Source organism: Pan troglodytes, chromosome X (assembly GCF_028858775.2).
Source record: "Pan troglodytes isolate AG18354 chromosome X, NHGRI_mPanTro3-v2.0_pri, whole genome shotgun sequence".
NCBI lineage: Eukaryota > Metazoa > Chordata > Mammalia > Primates > Hominidae > Pan > Pan troglodytes.
Window position 1 is genome coordinate 62691898 of NC_072421.2, and position 20319 is coordinate 62712216.

Below are 20319 nucleotides of genomic sequence, written 5' to 3' on the forward strand. Positions count from 1 at the left end.
GGTGTAACCATTTGTCTTTCAGGAAGACTAGAGGTATCTTTAGGGAGGTAAGAAAAGTTTTATTATTCTGTTGGAAGAATTCAATTAACTGAACAAATAGCTGCCTCAATTCTCAAGTGGACTGTTGCAATATATAAGTTGTATAGAATTTTATTTTGAATTTGCAGTCTCTTGAAGGCTACTTATATGCATGTACTCTGTTGTGCTTACTCAATAATAAATCAGCTTTCTTTTTTTTCCATATTGATATAGAGAGGTCTGTTTGTTGTAGGAGTTTTTACCTTTCTATCGTAGTAAAGGCAGATGCACTGATGTGGGCAAAGGAGTTCAGATTTTATCTTGAAACCCCAGGAAAGATATTGAAGGAGTATAAGTACAGCAGTGGCACAGTTCTCTATATAGAAAGGAACACAGAAGAATTAAAGATGACTAGCAGCATTTTATATATCTATTTCTCTATACACTGATAAAAAAATGTGTGATAGAATGTGATTAGTTCAATAAGTGAACAGAGAATATAGGTTTTATGTGGTAAAATACAGGTTTTAGAAGATATAAGCAAATTTTGTCCCTGTGAGTTACTGATGGTCATTAGAAAAGGCTGAACACTAGGGAATTGTTTTCCTTAGAACCTGAAAGGCATGTCTGTTCCATACGGAAGGAAAGGTATGAGCTGTGTGAGAACTCTATCCAAGCTCATTTCCACATTCATAATTGTAATATATATTCCCTATGTTATGGTCTTCCACATTGGTTCCAGCTTGTTGATGATCTCCAATCTGATACTTCTACTTAATTAGTTCTAGAGTGATTCACTCTTTTTCGCCTTTCCAATTGTTCTTCTCTTTCTTCAGTACTTTTTGGCTGGTCTGTATAAAGTTTCATTTTAGTTTGACAGTCCATTTGAGCTCTCCTCTAATGTTTCTTCTTTCTTTCCTTCCTTCCTTCCTTCCTTCCTTCTTTCTTTCTTTTTTTTGGGGGACGGAGTCTTGTTGTGTCGCCTAGATGGAGTGCAATGGTGCCATCTCGGCTCACTGCAACCTCCACCTCCTAGGTTCAAGTGATTCTACTGCCCCCGCCTCCCAAGTAGCTGGGATTACAGGCAAGTGCCACCACGCCTGGCTAATTTTTGTATTTTTAGTAGAGGAGGGATTTTGCCATGTTGGCCAGGCTGGTCTTGAACTCCTGACGTCAGGTGATCTGCCCACCTCGGCCTCCCAAAGTGTTGGGATTACAGGCGTGAGCCACCATGCCTGGCCCTCCACTAATGTTTCACTGGCACTTATTATAGGGCTTCTTAAAGTTCTTACACATGGCATAGCTATTTTTACACTTTCTAAAATGTTTAAATATTTTATTAAATAAACATCCAGCAGGGCACATTTTGTAAATATGTTTATACATTGTATTAAGTTTAATACAGAACCTCTAAACCTAATTTCAAAAAGATCAAGTAAATAAGCCCCTAGAATATCACACAAGTTTGTACGTAGCCATTGCCTACATGTCAATTCTCAGTGTCAATATTTTAAAATTAAAAAGTGTAGTTTTAGAAGAATCACTGGATATTTACATGTTAATTAACTGGAGGGTTTATGCAGATTTCTTACCCAGGTGAACCTTTGGGAAATATGTCTAAGCACTTTATAGATCTAGATGTGTCTCAGAAAAGGTAAAAACTGGTCTGTGGCTGGGTGCCTAAGGGGGTGTGGAAGGAGCTAGGGCTAGAAAAATAGAGGCAAGATCTTAGAGGACTTTGAATGTTAAGCTAGGGAATCTGTATTTTCTCCTTTATTATAGATAATGAATCTATTGAAAAATAACTCCAATTTTTACTAAGCGCTTACTCTGAGCCACAGTAAGTTATGTATGTTAAGTGCTTTACATTCACTTTTCCATTTAATCCTCATAACTACTCTATAGGTATTATAATTATCCCCATTTTACTGATAAGGAAATAGATTTAGACAGGTTAAGAATCTTAGCTCAGGCCGGGCACGGTGGCTTACGCCTGTAATCCCAGCTCTTCGGGAGGCGGAGGCGGGCGGATCACTTGAGGTCAGGAGTTCAAGACCAGCCTGGCCAACATGGTGAAACCCCGTCTCTACTAAAAATACAAAAATTAGCCAGGCATGGTGGCTTGCACCTGTAGTCCCAGCTACTTGGGAGGCTGAAGCAGGAGAATTGCTTGAACCCAGAAGTAAAAGATTGCAGTTAGCTGAGATGGCGCCACTGCACTCCAGCCTGGGCGACAGAGTAAGACTGTCAAAAAAAAAAAAAAAAAAAATTCCTAGTTCAAGGAAACAGAGCTACTTGGTGGTGGAGCAGAAATTCAAACTTGGCTGTAATTTCAAAGCCCATTCTCTAAGCCAGAAGGAAGTGAGATTAGATTTTCATTTGATCACTGGTAGAAGTATGAGAACAAATTGCAGAAAGACAAGTCTAAAGGCAAAGAAACCAGAGAGTATGCTGTTGCAGTAGTCAAGAATTGTTAGGCCCTATTAAGGGAGGTGACCCTTAACCACCTGAGTTATGCAGACGAGTGACATAGTCAGAGAAGTTATTTAGAAAATTACCCTGGCAGCCCTTGTGAAGGATGAATTGGAGGAGCCAAGACAAATACGTAGGCAAATAAAATAAAAACAAATAAAAGACAAATAAAAGGCAGTGAGACAAGTAGTGAGGTTGTTGGGACTGTCACTCTTAACCGCAGAGGTGCCTGTCGAGGGGCTGGGAGACGGTCGTATCCCAAGTCCTCGGGCTATCGAATTGCAGAGCATCCTGGACCTCTCCTCACCCACGCTTACCTTCACGTCGCTCCTTCTAGGCCTTAGGAAGTGGGGTTTTGAGCACTTTCTAGGTCGCAGGCCTGCTGGTCTGAGCTCCGACAGCGGCGCCAGCGGTGGCAGCAGTCGCCGACAGGGGTGGGGCGCATGCGCACAGTTGCTAGGCAACGGCGGCCGGGCGCCGCGGCGATAACCGCGCCGGGGCTGTGTGTGTAGGCAGCGGCGCCAGAGGAGGAGGAGCAGGAGGATGCAGCTGCGACCGCGGCCCCAAGAGGGAGCCGCCGCTGCTCTGTGGCCAGGGGGGCCCAGGGACTGGAATCAGGCCTGGGGGTCGCATCGCTGAGGGGACTGGTAACGGCGGTCCCTCCAGAGGCTCAGGCCTAGTACCCCAGGAGGGTCCGGGCCGCTGGGCGAGCGCCTTCCCCCCATCGCCTCCCCTCGTCCCTCCACGTCGATGGTGGAGAAGTTGGCGGCGCCACGGAGCGCAAGGCACCAAGCTGTCTCCCTTGCACCCAGCTCCTCTCTGGCCCCGGCTGTTGGACACCTGCGCCGCCGCCTTCTCTCGCCCGCCGAGCCCACCCCCTGCGGCGGGCGGGGGAGGGGCTCCCCCCTGCAGGGGCTGCGTCGAGCAGGGCGACGACGGGGACCATAGGAGAGTAGGGGTGAGTAGTGGCACCGCACTCGCTCGGTTCTAGGGCGCCTTTCCGGCCTCCGTGGCCCCGGGAGGCGAGCGAATCGCTGCTTTCTCCTGCAGAAGCTTCTGACGCCTCTCGCACATCTGCTCGCGGCTCTCTATTCCCTTCGAGGTAGTTTTCCTTCTCATAGCCACCACTTTTTGGTCTCAACCCTGGCGTCCAGGAATGCGGGGTGGGTGCTTAAGGCCTGGCTTTGCTTCTTAGATGCCATAGATGCTGATAATTCTACGTACAGTCACGCAGCCTGGTTCCTGATTCGTGGACAGACTCTCCCAGTGCCGTGCTCGCCCCTTTCCCCTTGCTCTGGCTCTGGCTCTCGCTCTCGCTCTCAGGAGGCTCAGCCTGACCGCGGGCTTCTCAGGAGCCCATTCCCCGGGCTGCTGTCGCTCCATGCCTCAGGGTTTGAACACATAGCTGGAGTGGCCCCTTACTTTTCAATGTTGTTGCTACTCGTGTGCTAAGACCTCCCGAAAGCCTTGTGCCTGGCTTCTGACTCCTGACATGTACGTTAGGAAGATAGTACTTATATTAAATAATAAAAATAATAAAACAAACACACACTCCATTTGACTTCTAAAGTGCTATCAAACTTGAGAAGTAGGCAGAATGGCTGATTCATAATAGGGGAAACTGGTTTTACAAACTACTTTTCATCCAGAATGGCATACTTCTTTTTTATTATAAATACGATGATGAAACCTAAAATATCCCCAATAAAAGCGAGGATGGGTTGTGATATGTCTGTTCTTCCTGAGGTAGCCTGCAGTTGAAGATAGTCGGTTCCAGAAAACATTGGCATGAGGCACCGGAAGTGATATTCTGGACAAGGTGATTAGATGAGGTTCTAAAGTTGTGAGGTGCTTTTTTGAAAATTAGCAACATTATCTTTGATGAATGAGGTTGTTTTCTTAAAAGTAAGTGGTTGAAAAAACTTACAGTCCACAGATGACACCTATCAAAAGCATACTGAATTTAGATTAGTAAATTTTATTGTCTGTGGGCAGACAATAAAAGATGGGTTCTTTTCCCTCCCTATTGGTTTTTAAGCCATTTCAGGTTTCGTTTATCTGATAAGACGTGGCGAGAGAGAAGCGTAATAATGGAAAAGCTAAATTTTCTTTTTTTTGTAAATGCTTTTGAGCTAAAGATTTTTAAAAAGGATATATAGATGCCATTTATGATTAAATTTATTGGGTGAATCTGTCAAGACCGCAAACTTTGTTAGTTTGGGGTAAAATGCTTTGCTTTGGGAGCTTTCATGTTGTTTGAGGTTCTTTGAGGGTATAGTTTAAATTAAAGCACAATATAATTCTAGTACCACTGCAAAATAACCTCAGAGAGTATTGTTTGTTTTGTGCATTAGCAAGCTGACATGCTTCTAGCAAGCTGACATGCTTCTAGTTGCTAGATTCCAAAGGTAATTTTTGTTTTGGAAAAGCTTTTGATGAATTTAAGTCTGAATTATTTGAAATAATAGTGTATCATATGAATACTTGCTCTTCACCTTCACATACTTAGAGAACCCTGCAGTAATTTGAATCCAATCTAGTATTCCATTGAAGTGAGTATGACTATGAAGATGCCGCATACTCTTAAGAGCATTTACCTAGGGTGTCGTAATCACATTATAAAATAAAATTGATGGCTTATTTTGCAAATGCTATCAAAGCACTTGTTCAGTGAACTCTGGAATGAAGTTTTTTTTTTTTTAAAGTGACTTTCAACAAGTTTTTGTTTTCTAGCTTCTAATGAATGCCTACTACTATACCAGGTATTGTGGAGAATAGAACAGAAACAGCAATTTACCAGTTGGGTAAATTGCTTACCCAGTGGTAAATTACCGATGGGTAAATTGCTTAGCCATTGGAAAAAGGAAAATACATATATGAGACACCATGGTCAACAATTGGAACAGAGTCATATTGAATAAGGACTGAAAGAGTTAAGAGTAAAGGGAGAATACTGTAGGCTGGATTTTTCTGAGAAAGCTTTGTAGAGAAAGTCATACTTGATTTGGTTCTTAACAGAAGTATAAGCTTTCTTAGAAGGTGGAAGAGTTCAGCATAGCATGAGCTAAGGCACTTGATTTTCTAATCCTTTTGCATATTTTCTCCTAGGTAAACCTAAAGGAGAAGAGGACTGTCAGTGGCAATTAACTTCTTTGTAGTGGGCATAATTTTCTATGATAAACTACATACTAAATTAACAAATTAAATATAATTTCACAGATATACATGCTATAGAAATCAGGCTTTAAAATAATCATCCTATTTCCTGAGGCAAGTGAGAATGTTTTCTAAGCAGATATAGGTAGAATGTTAAGTTCACATGTTTTTGTAACCTGTACATTTTTTTTACTGTCTATTAAGAGACAGTTATATTCTAAGTGTTTCATACAACACTGGTCTGATAGTACATTAGATTATTAATATGCTCCAAAGACTATTTCTTGATAAAATAAATTAGGGAAATTTTATAAGCAACATTCATTTTGATTCATTAGTATATGATAACTTAGTTTTTAGTACTACATTTAGTACTGCTATTGCTACCATTTTCTGAAAACAAAGGGAGGGGTATGTCAGAGTCCCACAAATTCATATCTGTCAAAGTTCTAATATCATGTTATTAATGTATATATTAATAATTGACAACATCAATGTTTAAACTGCAATTACAAACCTCTGCAAAGCTTATTTTGGTACATTTCTAACAACCTTCCGCTATATTGAAAATTAGTCAGATGACTAATTGTCTCCTAGGTTTTAGTCAGCCATTGTAAGTTGACATTTACACAGAAAAATAACAAGGTATGGAGTTATTCCATCCGTAGAGAGGTATGTCTCCTAACAGAAATTCACATATTAGAATTCCAAATATAAAGAATTCACAGATTTACTCTGAGGAACAATATACTCAAACTTGAAATTTTTGAGGCTTTATACACCTTCTGTACCTTTTTTTTGGTATCTTTTGCTGCCAGCAGTAGTCTTCTTTGATTAAAGTTAACTTTAATTCACAGTAGCTAATAGTTTCTAGGCTCAACAAATATAATTGTTATTTTGAACATCCTCTGCTTAGCACATTAGCTATTAAATAAACAAGTTATTAGAGAACAGAATGGCTTATCTGGACACAGTCAGCAAATAGCTATGATTATTGCTGGAAATTAACCAGTTAACAGATAGCAAAATATATGCAGAAGGCATTGGAGTAAATCATTTTTGCTAAGTAAGTATTGTACATTTCTGGTCTTATGACAGTATCAAAGGGATGATCTTTGGAAAGAGGAGGGAAACTGCCAAGAAAATTAAAATTACCTCGTATGTCAAATTGTAAGTACCGTGGCGATTTAAGGCAGGTACACATGTTAGTTAAATTGCTAAACCTCAGTGGTGGCAGCATGTAAAATAGGGTAAAGAACTGTCAGTTTCTGTTAAGTAACATAGGGTCATTCTCAATATTTTTACCTAATGACTGAGTCTGGAGGTAGGACAGTATTACATTGAGTACCACTGATGCATCTATAAGTTATAATTTTCCTTAAATACGTAGTTTTAAAAGAATTACCATATGCTAAACTATGATCTTTATTATATCATTGGACTAAAAATTTTCCCAGCTGAGCACAGATCTCTCAATTGTGTGATGGAAGTTTATGAGATAAATGTCTTTTTCCCAGCGATTCTTTTTAAGAGCAAGTTTTCCTGGAACATAGCATTTTTTACTAAGTGAAAGATACCTATAGCCAATTCAATGTAGGAAAAAAAAAAGTGGAGACTACCATTCCTTCTTAAAGTGTGGTATCCACAAAGAAAATAAATCAAACACCTTCATATATAAGTTGTAAACTAATATCCACAGGAGCTGTCTCATACACAGTTATTCTCTCAATATCATATCTTATGAATTGTTAATCCCTTTTAGACTCTTGGTATCGGAAAGTTCCCTTGTAGTCTGACTCATTCATATTTTCCTATTGACAAGTGCACCACTGGGATTTGACAGGAAGATTAACTTTGTTACTGATAGTATTCTACTGTAATAAGTTTTTTGTAACAATTTTTAAAATGCAATAAATATTAACTGAAACCTGAAATTGAATTTTGACATGATTAATAATGTGAAAATGGATATATTTCTAAAATAATATTCACTTAAAGCCATTGTACAGTATTATTATCACTATAACCTTTCACAGCCTTGAATTACATAGCTCCTCATTATGCTCACTTTCTGTACCTCACTTCTACTTTTCCTAACTACTGTGTATATTGATTTGTTCTCACTGTCACTCTTCAGCTGCTTCTTTGGCCTTTAAATTAGTTTCACAAAAGATATCTATCTTTTTATAAAGTTATTTAGGAAAGATTTTCTGTGATTGTCTAAAAAGCCAAACTCATATTGGATAAACTGCATTTAAAACTGGGTGATTTGACTGGAAGTGGTATTCAGAGGAAGAATTGTCCAAGTTCTTTTAAAATACTGTGACTAAATCAGGCAATTTTTGAGTCACTAGGTTTTTATTTCAAAAATAATTTATTTTCTTTACCTTAGGAAGTAAAAGGTCAGAAGGGGTTGGGTCCTTCTGGAATAAAAGTAGGGATCCTTTCATTTGGATTGTTTCAGATTTCCTCATTGCGTGTTTACCATCTAAACTTTATGTAGTTATACTTAGGAACTTTTTCATTTTAGAATAAAGAGGAATAACTTCTCTGTTCTTCCAGGCTGTCTTATTACTACTGCTTTGTATTTATGTAGCATCTTTCATCAGATGAATTCAAATAGTTATTTTTATATTATGTGACATTTCTTACCATCTTTTTGGAATTAATTTTTCTTTCAAATTGAATACTAGTTGACATATGGGGGTGTGACATAAGTAATAAGTTTCATTCCACAGGTCATATATAAGCCAGTCTCATTACTTTTAAGTTGCTCCTTGCCCTTTTCAGGGCTGGGTATATATTATATACTAATATATGTAATGATTCTTGCTGAGTTTAATCTTTAAATGTGCACATAGATCCTTATATTCTGTTTCTCTTCCTGCATACTTTTAGGACTATCATTAACTGTTTTTTTTTTTTTGCTTATTATCAATAGATTTAATCTTGGATTACATAGTTGTTGCTGCCAAATTTGTTCAGATACCTGTGAGTCTGTAGAAACAAGGAAAAAAATAGCGGTATGAGAAAAATGAGTCTTAGATTTTATATGTTTCAAATTTTTCTTAATTTGCAGTAATTTAGGGAGAAGAAGTCTAAAATGGGTGAAGTTTTGAATTTTAGATTTTTTTTATGAACTGCAGTTTTTACGGTTTTCTTGTACATGTATTAATCAGGATTAGGACAAGATCCCTTAGGGATCTTGATTTAATAAATATATGAGAATGATTTATCGTTAGTGAGTCAATGGATTATATGTAAAGAGATATTTCTAAAGTCCTTAAAGTTGCTTGGAAGCATTGTTTAGTTCTTTTGTTTTGTTTTGGGAGGGGGGAGTTGAGACAGTGTGTCACTCTGTTCACCAGGCTGGAGTGCAGTGCCATGATCTCGGCTCACTGCAACTTCTGCCTCCCTGGCTCAAGCGATCCTCCCACCTCAGCCTCCTGAGCAGCTGGAACTACAGGTGTGTGCCACCACGCCCAGCTCTATTTTCAGTAGAGACCGGGTTTCACCATGTTGCCTAGGCCGGTTTTGAACTCCTGAGCTCAAGTGATCCGCCCACCTCGGCCTCCAAAAGTGCTGGGATTACAGGCGCCATCGTGCCCAGCCACATTTGTTCTTTTCAGTAGTTTTAATATCCTTTCTACTATCTTGTTTTTAAATTTGTTCAGCAAACTCTTTATTCAAAAATAACCCTAAAGTCACTTTAATTTCAGCTTCTTTCTGAATTATTACAAATTCTGAATCAGTGGGGTCCAAATTACAGTACAACAAAATTTCATTAATTCAGGCCCCACTAACCAAGGACTTGTTATAGGCTAGATATATGTAGTAGTCGTGCTAAAAATGAATTACACTCTACAGGAGAAGCAGCCAGAGTCCTACCAGAGGTTAGGCAGCATTGGAGCTTCTTTACTGGGTATCTGCATATGATACTGAATTAAAATAAGTTATAAGAAGGGAGGAACATCTAGGTTTTGTGTATTTAAAAAATCTTCTAAGTGCTCTATTACTAATCAGAGCCATTAATTGTATTGGGCTGTTTACAAGAAAAAGGATTTGAACATCACTTAGTGTAAGCAAAATTGAGGCAGGTTATGGTAAACTGCTTTCAGATGTTTTAAAAACTGTAGTAGCAATGTTATCTGCATGTAAATTCTGTGCACTTACAAACTCTTCCTATCAATTAATCAGAGTAAGAAAGTAAAGTGTGCATTAAAAGTTACACTTAGTAGTCTTTGTATGTTGATGGTGTTGCTGCAGCTCTAAAAGTAGTAAAACTTCAGGACCTTCTTCTTCCCCAGTTCTGAAATAATAATCATATAATGAGTGCATGCATATTGGAACTGATTTGTTCTATTTTTGTTACGATGCAAGAAGCACTAAAATCCAGCATTTCTGATGTTCTGAGATGAAATTCTTCTGACAATAAACTGGAACTTCCGGTCTGGCTAACTTGTTAAAGTTACAAGGTTAACTTGTTAAAGACTTGAACTAGGGTGAAGCTGTCCATAGAGCACAACTACACCTGATACTAGAGTTGCTAGAGGCATGCTATTTACTACTTACGCTCTTTTAAGAAGGGAAAAAAAGCTAGTTCTTTGCTTCATGCCTATCACAGTAATGATAATTTGCCTCTATTGTGTAACTCATTGCTCTTTACTTACAGATTTTAGATCTTAAGAGTAAGGGAAGGAATAGTACACAGGTTATTGGATTGACTAGAATAAAATCTTAGCTGTTTGGAAAACTAATTATAATTTTCTCCGTCTCCCACTCCCTTTTCCATTCCTATGACATGTGTGAAAAAACTTGGCACTTTGTGTATTTATGGATGAGAGGAAGAGAGACTGAGTATTCATGTAACAGTTTTCTCACAGCTGAACACGGAATGCAGAATAGGAATTAGTGAAATCTATTTGATTCTTAGTAATCTGTGCTAACAGGGGAGTATAAGCTTAGAAAAAAATAAAAACTTTTGATTTTGAAAGATAATTTTATATTTACATTTGAATACAAATGTTTCTAATCTAGATAGCCCTGAAACTCAGTTAACTAAAGGCTATGGAATACAATAACTTGGCTCCTGAATTTTCTAATTACTAAGGATTAATTTAAGTGTGTAATGAAACTGAAGCAGAAATGCTTTGTGTAAGATGTCCAAAATTTTAGGTTGTACTTTACACATAATTTGTTTGTGAACCACTGACCCAGTTGTGTGTGTCTTGATTAAGGATTTTTGGTTGTACATAATAAAGGTGTACTTCAAACTAGCTTAAAGAAAAAAAGAGTTTATTTTAAGTATAAGAGGAAAAAGAAAGTGCAGAAAGTGTAGTCTAGGTGCATGAGAGGCTTCAACTAGGTTGACCAGCTGTCCATAGCTAAGGGAATTTTCCTCCCTCTTTCTCTTCTCCTTCAACACCCCTGGGGCTATAGGGTCTTCTGTTTATCTTTGTTTCTTTCAGTGTATCTACTTCATTATTCTCACTTCTTCAGCACACAGCCAAACCTGGTTTATTCAAGAGATCCCAAGTTTACATATTCTAAATTCAGGCAATCAGAAGAGACTCAGTATCTACGAATTCCAATTCCCAATTCTGATTGACATAGGTTGGGCTATATGTCCAGCCAGGATCTGATTATCCATGGCTAGAGGGGCAAGATCATGTCATATAAATATGGTTATTAGGCCCCAACCCTAAGTGAGGGGACATACAATTCCCAGAGAAGGGAAGATTGTGGGCTAAACAGAATCTCAAGTAGTGTCTACCACGAAGTATAAACTGTGGTGCATAGAATAAACTATATGAAGACACATGTATGTTTCTTAAAAAAAAGCAAAGTAGAGCACATTTGCCATATGTTTATCTTCATTCATAGAACAATAATGAACATTAGAGATCATATTATCTACCCTCCTCATTTTAAGGAGAAGCAAATTGAGACCCAGAGATAATTAATAAAAATATGAAAACATCTAAGGTTTTTATATATAAATTTCTATATATAATTATATAAATTAATACAAAATATTAATAGAAAAGCTGTGACTATAATCTGAACCTTGTGGTTTCTAGTTTTTCCTAGATACTAGCATCCCATTAACCAGAGTATCTGATAAAATGTTAACACACTTTAAAAGAAGTCTCATAAAATATGCAGCAATGTTTGATAGATATTTTTGTCTAAGCAAGTAAATAAAGAGGTAAAGCAAAACAATTTTCCCATGTCAATACAGTGAAACCGAAATAATATCAGAAGCCCATAGGTAATATCTGATTTTTTCAAAAATAAAATCTTAAAAGACATAAGAAAAGAAAATATTTGAAGAACAAATAATTAATTTGATTATATAATATAAAGTTGCTACACTTAAAGAAGCAATGATATAAATATGATATCTTGGCTACCGGGAAACCTAGATTGTAATCAAATCAGTTTTTTCCTTTTGATCTATACATTCATTCAACATTTATTGAGCGTTGCTACATGCACAGCCCTGTTTTAGGCACTAGGGATACAGTGGTAAACAGAACAAAGACCCTACACTCATGAAGTTTGCAATCTAGAGGATGATACAGACAGTGAATAAGCAAATAATACGTAATATATACCATCAGATAATGATAAGAGCTATAAGGCTGATAAAACAAGATAAGGGAATAAGGAGCAATAGATGATGCTATTCTAGATACAGTGGTCAAGAAAGGGTATCTGATGGGGTGACATTAAGCAAAGACCTGAATGAAGCAAGGGCGTAGGACATATGAGTATCTGGAGGAAGAACATTTCAGGCAGAAAGAATAGAATATGCAAAGGCCCTGAGGTGGGAGCCTGCTTGGTATGTTCAATGAATATCAAGGAGGTTAATGTATCCAGAATGTAGAGAGTGAGTGAGACAGTGGGAGAAAATAAGGCCAGAGATGTATTCAGAGGCCAAAACATATAGACTTTTGTAGGACAAAATAGGAATTTGGGATTTTATTCTATATGATGGGAAGGCATTGAAAAATTGAGAGAGGGTGATTTGATTTGATTTATATGTAAAGAGAGAATATTGACTTGATTTGATTTATATGTAAAGAGAATATTCTGGCTTCCACATGGAAAGAGCAAGAGAATAAGCAGGGAGACCAATTAAAGAGGATGTTACAGTAACCCAGGCGAGAGAAAATGGTTGGATTAGGGTAGTAGTACTGGGGAAAGTGAAAATTAGTCAGATTATGAAGATATAGACACACACACACAGAAATACATATGTACAGTCACACCTCAGATATTGCAGGTTCAGTTTCAGACGACCACAATAAAGTGAGTATCACAATAAAGCGAGTCATACACATTTTCGGTTTCCTAGTACATATAAAAGTTATATTTATGGCCAGGAGTGGTGGCTCACACCTGTAATTCCAGCACTTTGGGAGGCTGAGGTGGGAGGATTGCTTGAGCTCAGGAGTTTGATACCAGGGTGGGCAACATAGCAAGACCTCATCCCTACTTAAAAAAAAAAAGTTATGTTTATACTATACATCAGTCTCTGAAGTGTACAATAGCACTATGTCTAAAAAATCTTAATTCTTTTAATTAAGAAATACTTTATTACTAAATAAAATGCCAAGAATCACTTGAGCTGTCGGTGAGTTGTAATCCTTTTGCTGGTGGAGGATTTTTCCTTTATGTAGATAGCTGCTGACTGATCAGGGTGGTGGTTCTTGAAGGTGGGAGTGGCTACATCATTTTCTTAAAATAAGACAAAAAAGGAAGTTTGTTGCATCAATAGACTTTTTCTTTCACAAGAGGTTTATCTGTAGCATGTGATGCTGCTTGACAACATTTTACCCACTGTAGAACTTCTTTCAGAATTAGAGTCAGTCCTATCAAATCCTGCTGCTACTTTATCAAAAACGTTTATGTAATATTCTTAATTCTTTGTAGTTGCTTCCATAGTGTTCCTAGCATTTTATCCAGCAGTAGATTCCATCTCAAGGAACCACTTTTTTTGCTCATTCATAAGAAGCAACTCCTCATCCATTATCGTTTTAGCATGAGATTGAAGCAATTCAATTACACCTTCTGTCTCCCCTTCTGATTCTAATTCTTTTGCTATTTCTACCAAATCTAGTTACTTATTCTGGTGTAGTCTTGGACCTGTCAAAATAATCCATGGGTATTGGATCCACTTCTTTCAAATTCCTGTTAATGTTGACATTTTGAACTCCTTCCATGAAGCAAAATGTTCTTAATGGCATTTAGAATGATGTATTGTTTCCAGGTTTTCAAGATCCAGCAGAGGAATCATTGTCTCTGGCAGCCGTAGATTCATGAAATGTATTTCTTAAATAGTAAAACTTGAAAATCCAAATTACTCCTTGATTCATGGACCGCAGAAGGGATGTTATGTTATCAAGCGTGAAAACAACATTAATCTCTTTGTACACATCCATCAGAGCTCTTGGGTGACTAGGTGTATTTTCAATGAGCAGTAATATGTTAAGAGGAATATTTTCTTGGGAGCAGTAGGTCTCAACAGTGGGCTTAAAATATTCAGTAAACCATGCTATAAACAGATGTGCTGTCCTCCAGGCTTTATTGTTCCATTTATAAAGCACAGACAGAGTAGATTTAACATAATTATTATGGGCCCTAGGATTTTTGGAATGGCAAATGAGCATTAGCTTCAATTTAAAATCACCATCTACATTAGCCCATAACAGGAGATTCAGCCTGTCCTTTGAAGCTTTGAAGCCAGACATTGACTTCTCTCTAACTGTGAAAGTCCTAGATGGCATCTTCTTCCGATAGAAGGCTGTTTTATCTACATTGTAAGTCTGTTGTTTAATGTAGCTACTTTCATCCATTATCTTAATTAGATCTTCTGGATAACTTGCTGCAGCTTCTACAGCACCACTTGATGCCCCACCTTGCACTTTTATGTTATGGTTGCAGCTTCTTGCCTCAAACCTCATGAATCAATTTCTGCTAGCTTCCAACTTTTTTTCTGCAGCTTCTTCACCTCCCTCAGCCTTCATAGAATTAAAGAGAGTTAGGGCCTTCCTCTGTATTAAGCTTTGGTTCAAGGAAATGTGGATGGTTTGGTTTTTCATCTGGACCGCTAAAACTGTCTTAACAGCCATAGGCTGTTTTGCTGTTTTATTATTCATGTGTTCAGTGAGCAGCACTTTAATTTCCTTTAAGAACTTTTCCTTCACATTCACAGTCTGGCTAGCTGTTTGGCACAAGAGACCTAGTTTTTGGCCTATCTTGGCTTTTGATATGCCTTCTTCACTAAGCATAATCATTTCTGGCCTTTGATTTAAAGTGAGGGATGTGCTACTCTTCCTTTCACTTGAACACTTAAAAGGCCATTGTAGGGTTATTAATTATCATGATTTCAATATTGTTATGTCTCACAGGATAGGGATGCCCGAGGGGAGGGAGAGAGATGTGGGAATGGCCAATCAGTTTAGCAATCAGAACATGTACATATTTATTGATTATGTTTGCCATCTTCTATGGGGACTTGTTTGTGGTGCCCCCAAACAATTACAATAGTAACATCAGAGATCACTGATCACAGATCACCATAACAGATATACTTATAATGAAAAAGTTTGAAATATTATGAGAGTTAACAAAATGTAAGAGAGACATGAAGTGAGCACATGCTTTTGTAAAAATTGTGCCAATAGATTTGCTCAATGCAGGGTTGCCACAAAACTTCAGTTTGGAAACAAAAAACAAAAAACACTGTATCTGCAAATCGTGATAAAATGAGGTACCCTTGCATATTATTTTTGAAATGAAGATTCATAGAAAGTTGCAATAAATGTACAGGGAGATCCTGTTCATAGCTCACCTAGCCCACTTCAATGTTATGTTGCATAACTACAGTATGATACAGAAACCAGGAAACTAATGTTTATCTCATTCAGTTTTCCTTACTTTTGTAAGCACTCTGTGTATGTGTGTGTGTATAGCTCTACTCATTTTCTCACATGTATAGTTTCTAACAATTGTCACCACTCCAAAGGCTCTTTCAGGCTAACACTTTATAAAGACACACTCACCTCCTTTTCCTTCTCAAACATCTGATCTCTAATTTGTTCTTTCTCTGTAATTCTGCTATTTCATGAATATTATATAATGTCCCTCTTTCTTCCTAGTAATTTTCTTTGCTCTGAAGTCTCCTTTATCTGATATTAGTATATGTACTGGTGTTTTCAAAAAATTCATATTTCAATGATATATATTTTTCCATCCATTTACTTTCAGCCTACCCATGTAGGTGTATTTGAAGTGAATTTCTTGTAGACTGCATATAGTTGGGCTAAGTTTTTTTTTAAAAGAAAAACTACTCTGCCAGTCTCTATCTTTTAATTGGTATATTTAGACTAGTTTATATTAAAATAATTATTCATATGTTGGGGCTAAGTCTTTAATTTTTAAAATTGTGGTAAGAAATAACATGGTATCTACCCTCTTAAGAAAATTTTGAGTGTACAGTACAGTATTATAAATTATATGCACATTAATGTCCAGAAGATATCTAAAACTTTGTATCTTGCATGATTAAAACTCTATACTCATTGAACAGCATCTCCACATTTCCCCGTTTCCCTGGGTTCTATCAATTTGATTACTTTTATGTACCTCCTATAACTGAAATAATGTAGTATTTGTCCTTCTGTGACTAGTTTATTTCACTTAGCATAAAGTCCTCAGGGTTCTCATGTTGTATGCCTGGATTGTATGACTGGATATGACAGGATTTTCTTCTTTTTAGAAGCTGTATAATATTCTATTATGCACATATGCCACATTTTCTGTATCTATTCATCCATTGATGGACATTTAGGTTGTTTACACATCCTGGCTATTGTAAATAATGCTACAATGAAGATAGGAGTGCAAATATCTCTTCTAGATACTGTTTTCAATTCTTTTGGATAAATACTTAGCAGTGGGGTTACAAGATCATATGGTAGTTATATTTTTAATTTTCTGAGGAACCTCCATACTGTTTTCCAAAGTGGCTACACCATTATATAGTCCCAACAACAGTGCACAAGAGTTCCAATTTTTCAATAACACTTGTTATTTCCTTTTTAAAGTAAATTTTATTATACATAAGTGAGGTATACATATATAATGATGTTATGAGGTACACATATATAGTAAAAATATTACTATAGTGAAACAAATCAACATATTGGGTCATCTCATATAGTTACCTGTTTTCCCTCCTGTGGCATGAGCAGCTGTAATCTGTTCATTTGGCAAAAATCATGAATACAGTGCACTACTATTACCTATAGATGTCATGTTTGTAAGACCTAATGTACGACACTAGTTACTTTCTGGTTTTTGTTTTGTTTTGTTTTAATCATGGCCATTTTAATAGGCATGAGGTGATCACTCATTTTGGTTTTGATTTGTATTTCTCTGATGATTAGTGATGTTGAGCATCTTTTCATATACTTCTTAGCCATTTGCATGTCTTCTTTGGAGAAATATCTATTCAAGTCCTTTTCTCATATTATAATCAGTTCATTTTTTCTATTGAGTTGTACAAGTTCCTTTTATAGTTTGGATATTAACTCCTTATCAGTTGTGTAGGTTTTCAAATATTTTCTCCCATTCCGTGGGTTTCCTTTAACTCTGTTGATGTGTTCTTTGCTATGCAGAAGGTTTTTAGTTTGATTTGGTCTCACTTGTCTATTTTTCCTTTTGTTGCCTGTGCTTTTGGTGTCTTATCCAAAAAATCATTCCCAAGACTGATGTTATGAAGCTATTTCCTTATGTTTTCTTCTAGGAGTTTTATAGTTTCAGGTATTACAGTTAAGTCTTTAATCCATATTGAGTTGATTTTTGTATATTGTGTAAGATAAGGGTCCAATTTCATTCTTTTGCATGTAGATATCCAGTTTTTCCGGCACCATCTGTTAAAGAGATTATCATTTTCCTATTATGTAGTCTTGGCACCATTGTTGAATATCATTTGACTGCATGTGTGTGCATTTGTTTTTGGGCTCACTATTCTTTTCAAAATTGGTCTATATGTTTGCCTTTATGTCAGTTTCATACTGTTTTGATTACTGTAGCTTTGTAATATGTTTTAAAATCTTGGAGTGTGAGGTCTCCAACTTTGTTGCTCTTTCTCAATATTGTTTTGGCTATTGGGAGTCCTTTGTGGATCTATGTGAATTTTAGGATTGTTTTCTATTTTTGTAAAAAATGCCATTGGGATTTTGATGGGGATCACATTGAATCTGTAGATAGCTTTGGATAGCATGGACATTTTAACATTATTAAGTCTTCCAATCCATTAATACAGATGTATTCCAACTTACTTGTGTCTTCTTTAGTTTCTTCCAACAATGTTTTGTAGTTTTGTAGATGTAAACTTAGGTTGTTAATTGAGATCTTTCTTTCTTTTAATGTATGTTTTTATCTCTATAAAATTCCCTATTAGTACTGCTTTTGCTGCATCTCATAAGTTTGGGTATGTTGTGTTTTCATTTTTGTTGGTCTGAAGATATTTTGAAATTTTTATTAAGATTTCCTGTTTGACCTATTGGTTATTCAAAAGTGTGTTTTTTAATGTACATATTTTGAATTTTCCAACTTTCTTTAAGCTATTATAAAAGTTCTTTGTCACCTTGGTTAAGTTTATTTCTAAGTATTATATTCTTTTGATGCCATTGAAAATACAATTGTTGTCCTGATTTTTTTGGATTGTTAATTCCTAGTCTATGGAAGTGCAACTGCTTTTTATTTGTGATTTTGTGTTCTTCAACTTTATTGAATTTGTTTATTAATTCTAACAGGTATTTTTGTGGAGTCTTTAGGATTTTTTATATATGAGATCACTTCATCTGCTAAAAGAGATAATTTTTCTACTTTCTTTTCTATTGGATGTTTTCATTTTTTTTTCTTAGCTAATTGCTCTGGAGAGGATTTCCAATGCTATGTTGAATAGAAGTGGTGACAACAGGCATCCTTGCCTTGTTCCTGATCTTAAAGGAAAAGCTTTCAGTTTTTTATCATGAAGTATGATGTTAGGTGTGGACTCTTCATATATGATTTTGTTGACCATACATGGTTTTGTTGAAAATTGTTGAGGCAATTTTCTTTTGTTCTTAGTTTGTTGAGAGTTTGTCACAAAAGGGTGTTGAATTTTGTCAAAAAATATTTCTGTGTCTATTGAGATGACCATGGAATTTTTATTCTTCACTTTCTTAATGTGATGTATCATATTAAGTGATTTTTTATATGGTTAGCCATCCTGGATTCACAAGGATAAATCTCACTTGGCCATGATTTATAATCCTTTTTAATATGCTGTTGAATTTGACTTGCTAGTATTTTGTTGAAGATTTTTGCATCTATGCTTATCAAATATATTGGCTTATTGATTTCTTTTCTTCTTGTGTCTTTGTCTGGATTTGTTAAAAGGGTAATGCTGTCTTCATAAAAGGAGTTTAGAAGTATGCCTTCCCCTTCAATTTTTTTGGAAGACTTTAAGAAGGATTATTTGTAGGGGGGTTATTAACTGATTTAATCTTCTTACTAGTTATAAGTATGTTCAGATTTTCTCTTTCTTCATGATTCAGCGTTGGTAGGTTATAGATTTCCAGAAATTTATCCATTTCTTTCAGGTTATTGAATTTATGGACAAGTAGTTGGTTATATTGATTTCTTTTAATCCTGTTAATTTATGTGGCATCAGTTTTTATGTTTCCTCTTTCATTTCTGATTGTTTTGAGTCTTCTCTTTTCTTATTCTAGCTAAAGATTTGTCAATATTTTTTATCTTTTCAAAAAAGCGCTTTTAATTTTATTGATCTTTTCTATGTTTTTTTCTTCTCTATGTATTTCTGCTCTGGTTTTTATCATTCCTTTCCTTCTGCTCACTTTAGTCTTAGTTTGCTCTTCTTTTTCTAGTGCCTTCAGATGTAAAGTTAAGTTGTTAATTGAGATCTTTCTTTCTTTTTTAGGTGGAAGAAATATGGATATGCTGTATTCTGTTTGAAAGGATTCATCATGAACCAGAAAAAAATCAATGAAAAGGGGCATTTCACCTAGATTAAATTTTGCAATTTTTAAAAAGCATATGAACAAAGAAACTATCCTCCAAACATCCAAATAAGGAAGAATACTTTACCTAACAATAGGAACAAATTAAAAATAATTGATTCAGCCTAAGACTTTTTTTTCAGCAAAGAAGTAGTTTAATAATTGCAGGGCCAGCCAAATAAGGAGAAAGGGAAAAAACTTCTCAAACCCATCTCTCTGAGAATTTGGAGGCTAGGTTTTTTTTAAGGACACTTTGGCAGGCAGGGGATAGGAAACTTTTAAGAAATGATTGACTGGGGATGAAATCACAGGGGTACCTAAAACTGTCTTGGCTTAGCTGAGTCAGTTCCTGGGAGGGGGCTGTCTTGGGACCAGGTGACATCTCTTGGTCAGCTCTTGGTCTGCTTATAAATCTGAAAAATATCTCAAAGACCAGTTTTTTTAAGTTTCATAATAGTGATGTTATCTATAGGAGTAGTTGGAGAAGTGTAAAACTTGTGACCCCCAGTTACATGACTCGGCAGCTGTAAGCAACTTATAGAAAAACACATAAAGCAATGGCAGGTAATTGTTTAATTATGTCTATTGTTTAGCA

At 36.4% G+C, this 20319-nt stretch overlaps 2 protein-coding genes across 18 annotated transcripts in view; one reads left to right on the forward strand and one right to left on the reverse strand.

Moving 5' to 3' along the window:
- Positions 1-2998, reverse strand: part of ZC4H2 (zinc finger C4H2-type containing) — a 118329-nt gene extending 115331 nt beyond the window's left edge. Inside the window, exon 1 of one of the 2 annotated variants that reach the window (XM_016943125.4) lies at positions 2808-2998. The gene's annotated coding sequence lies outside the window, so the exon portion shown is untranslated. The remainder of the gene's footprint in view (positions 1-2807) is intronic. The other variant, XM_054676390.2, reaches the window with a different exon arrangement.
- Positions 2946-20319, forward strand: part of ZC3H12B (zinc finger CCCH-type containing 12B) — a 461523-nt gene continuing 444149 nt past the window's right edge. For 8 of the 16 annotated variants that reach the window (XM_063803884.1, XM_054676378.2, XM_063803883.1 and 5 more), the window contains exon 1: positions 19539-20288. The gene's annotated coding sequence lies outside the window, so the exon portion shown is untranslated. Of the gene's footprint in view, positions 3449-19538; positions 20289-20319 lie in introns of those variants that run through there. The other 8 variants (XM_054676381.2, XM_063803886.1, XM_054676377.2 and 5 more) reach the window with 4 other exon arrangements.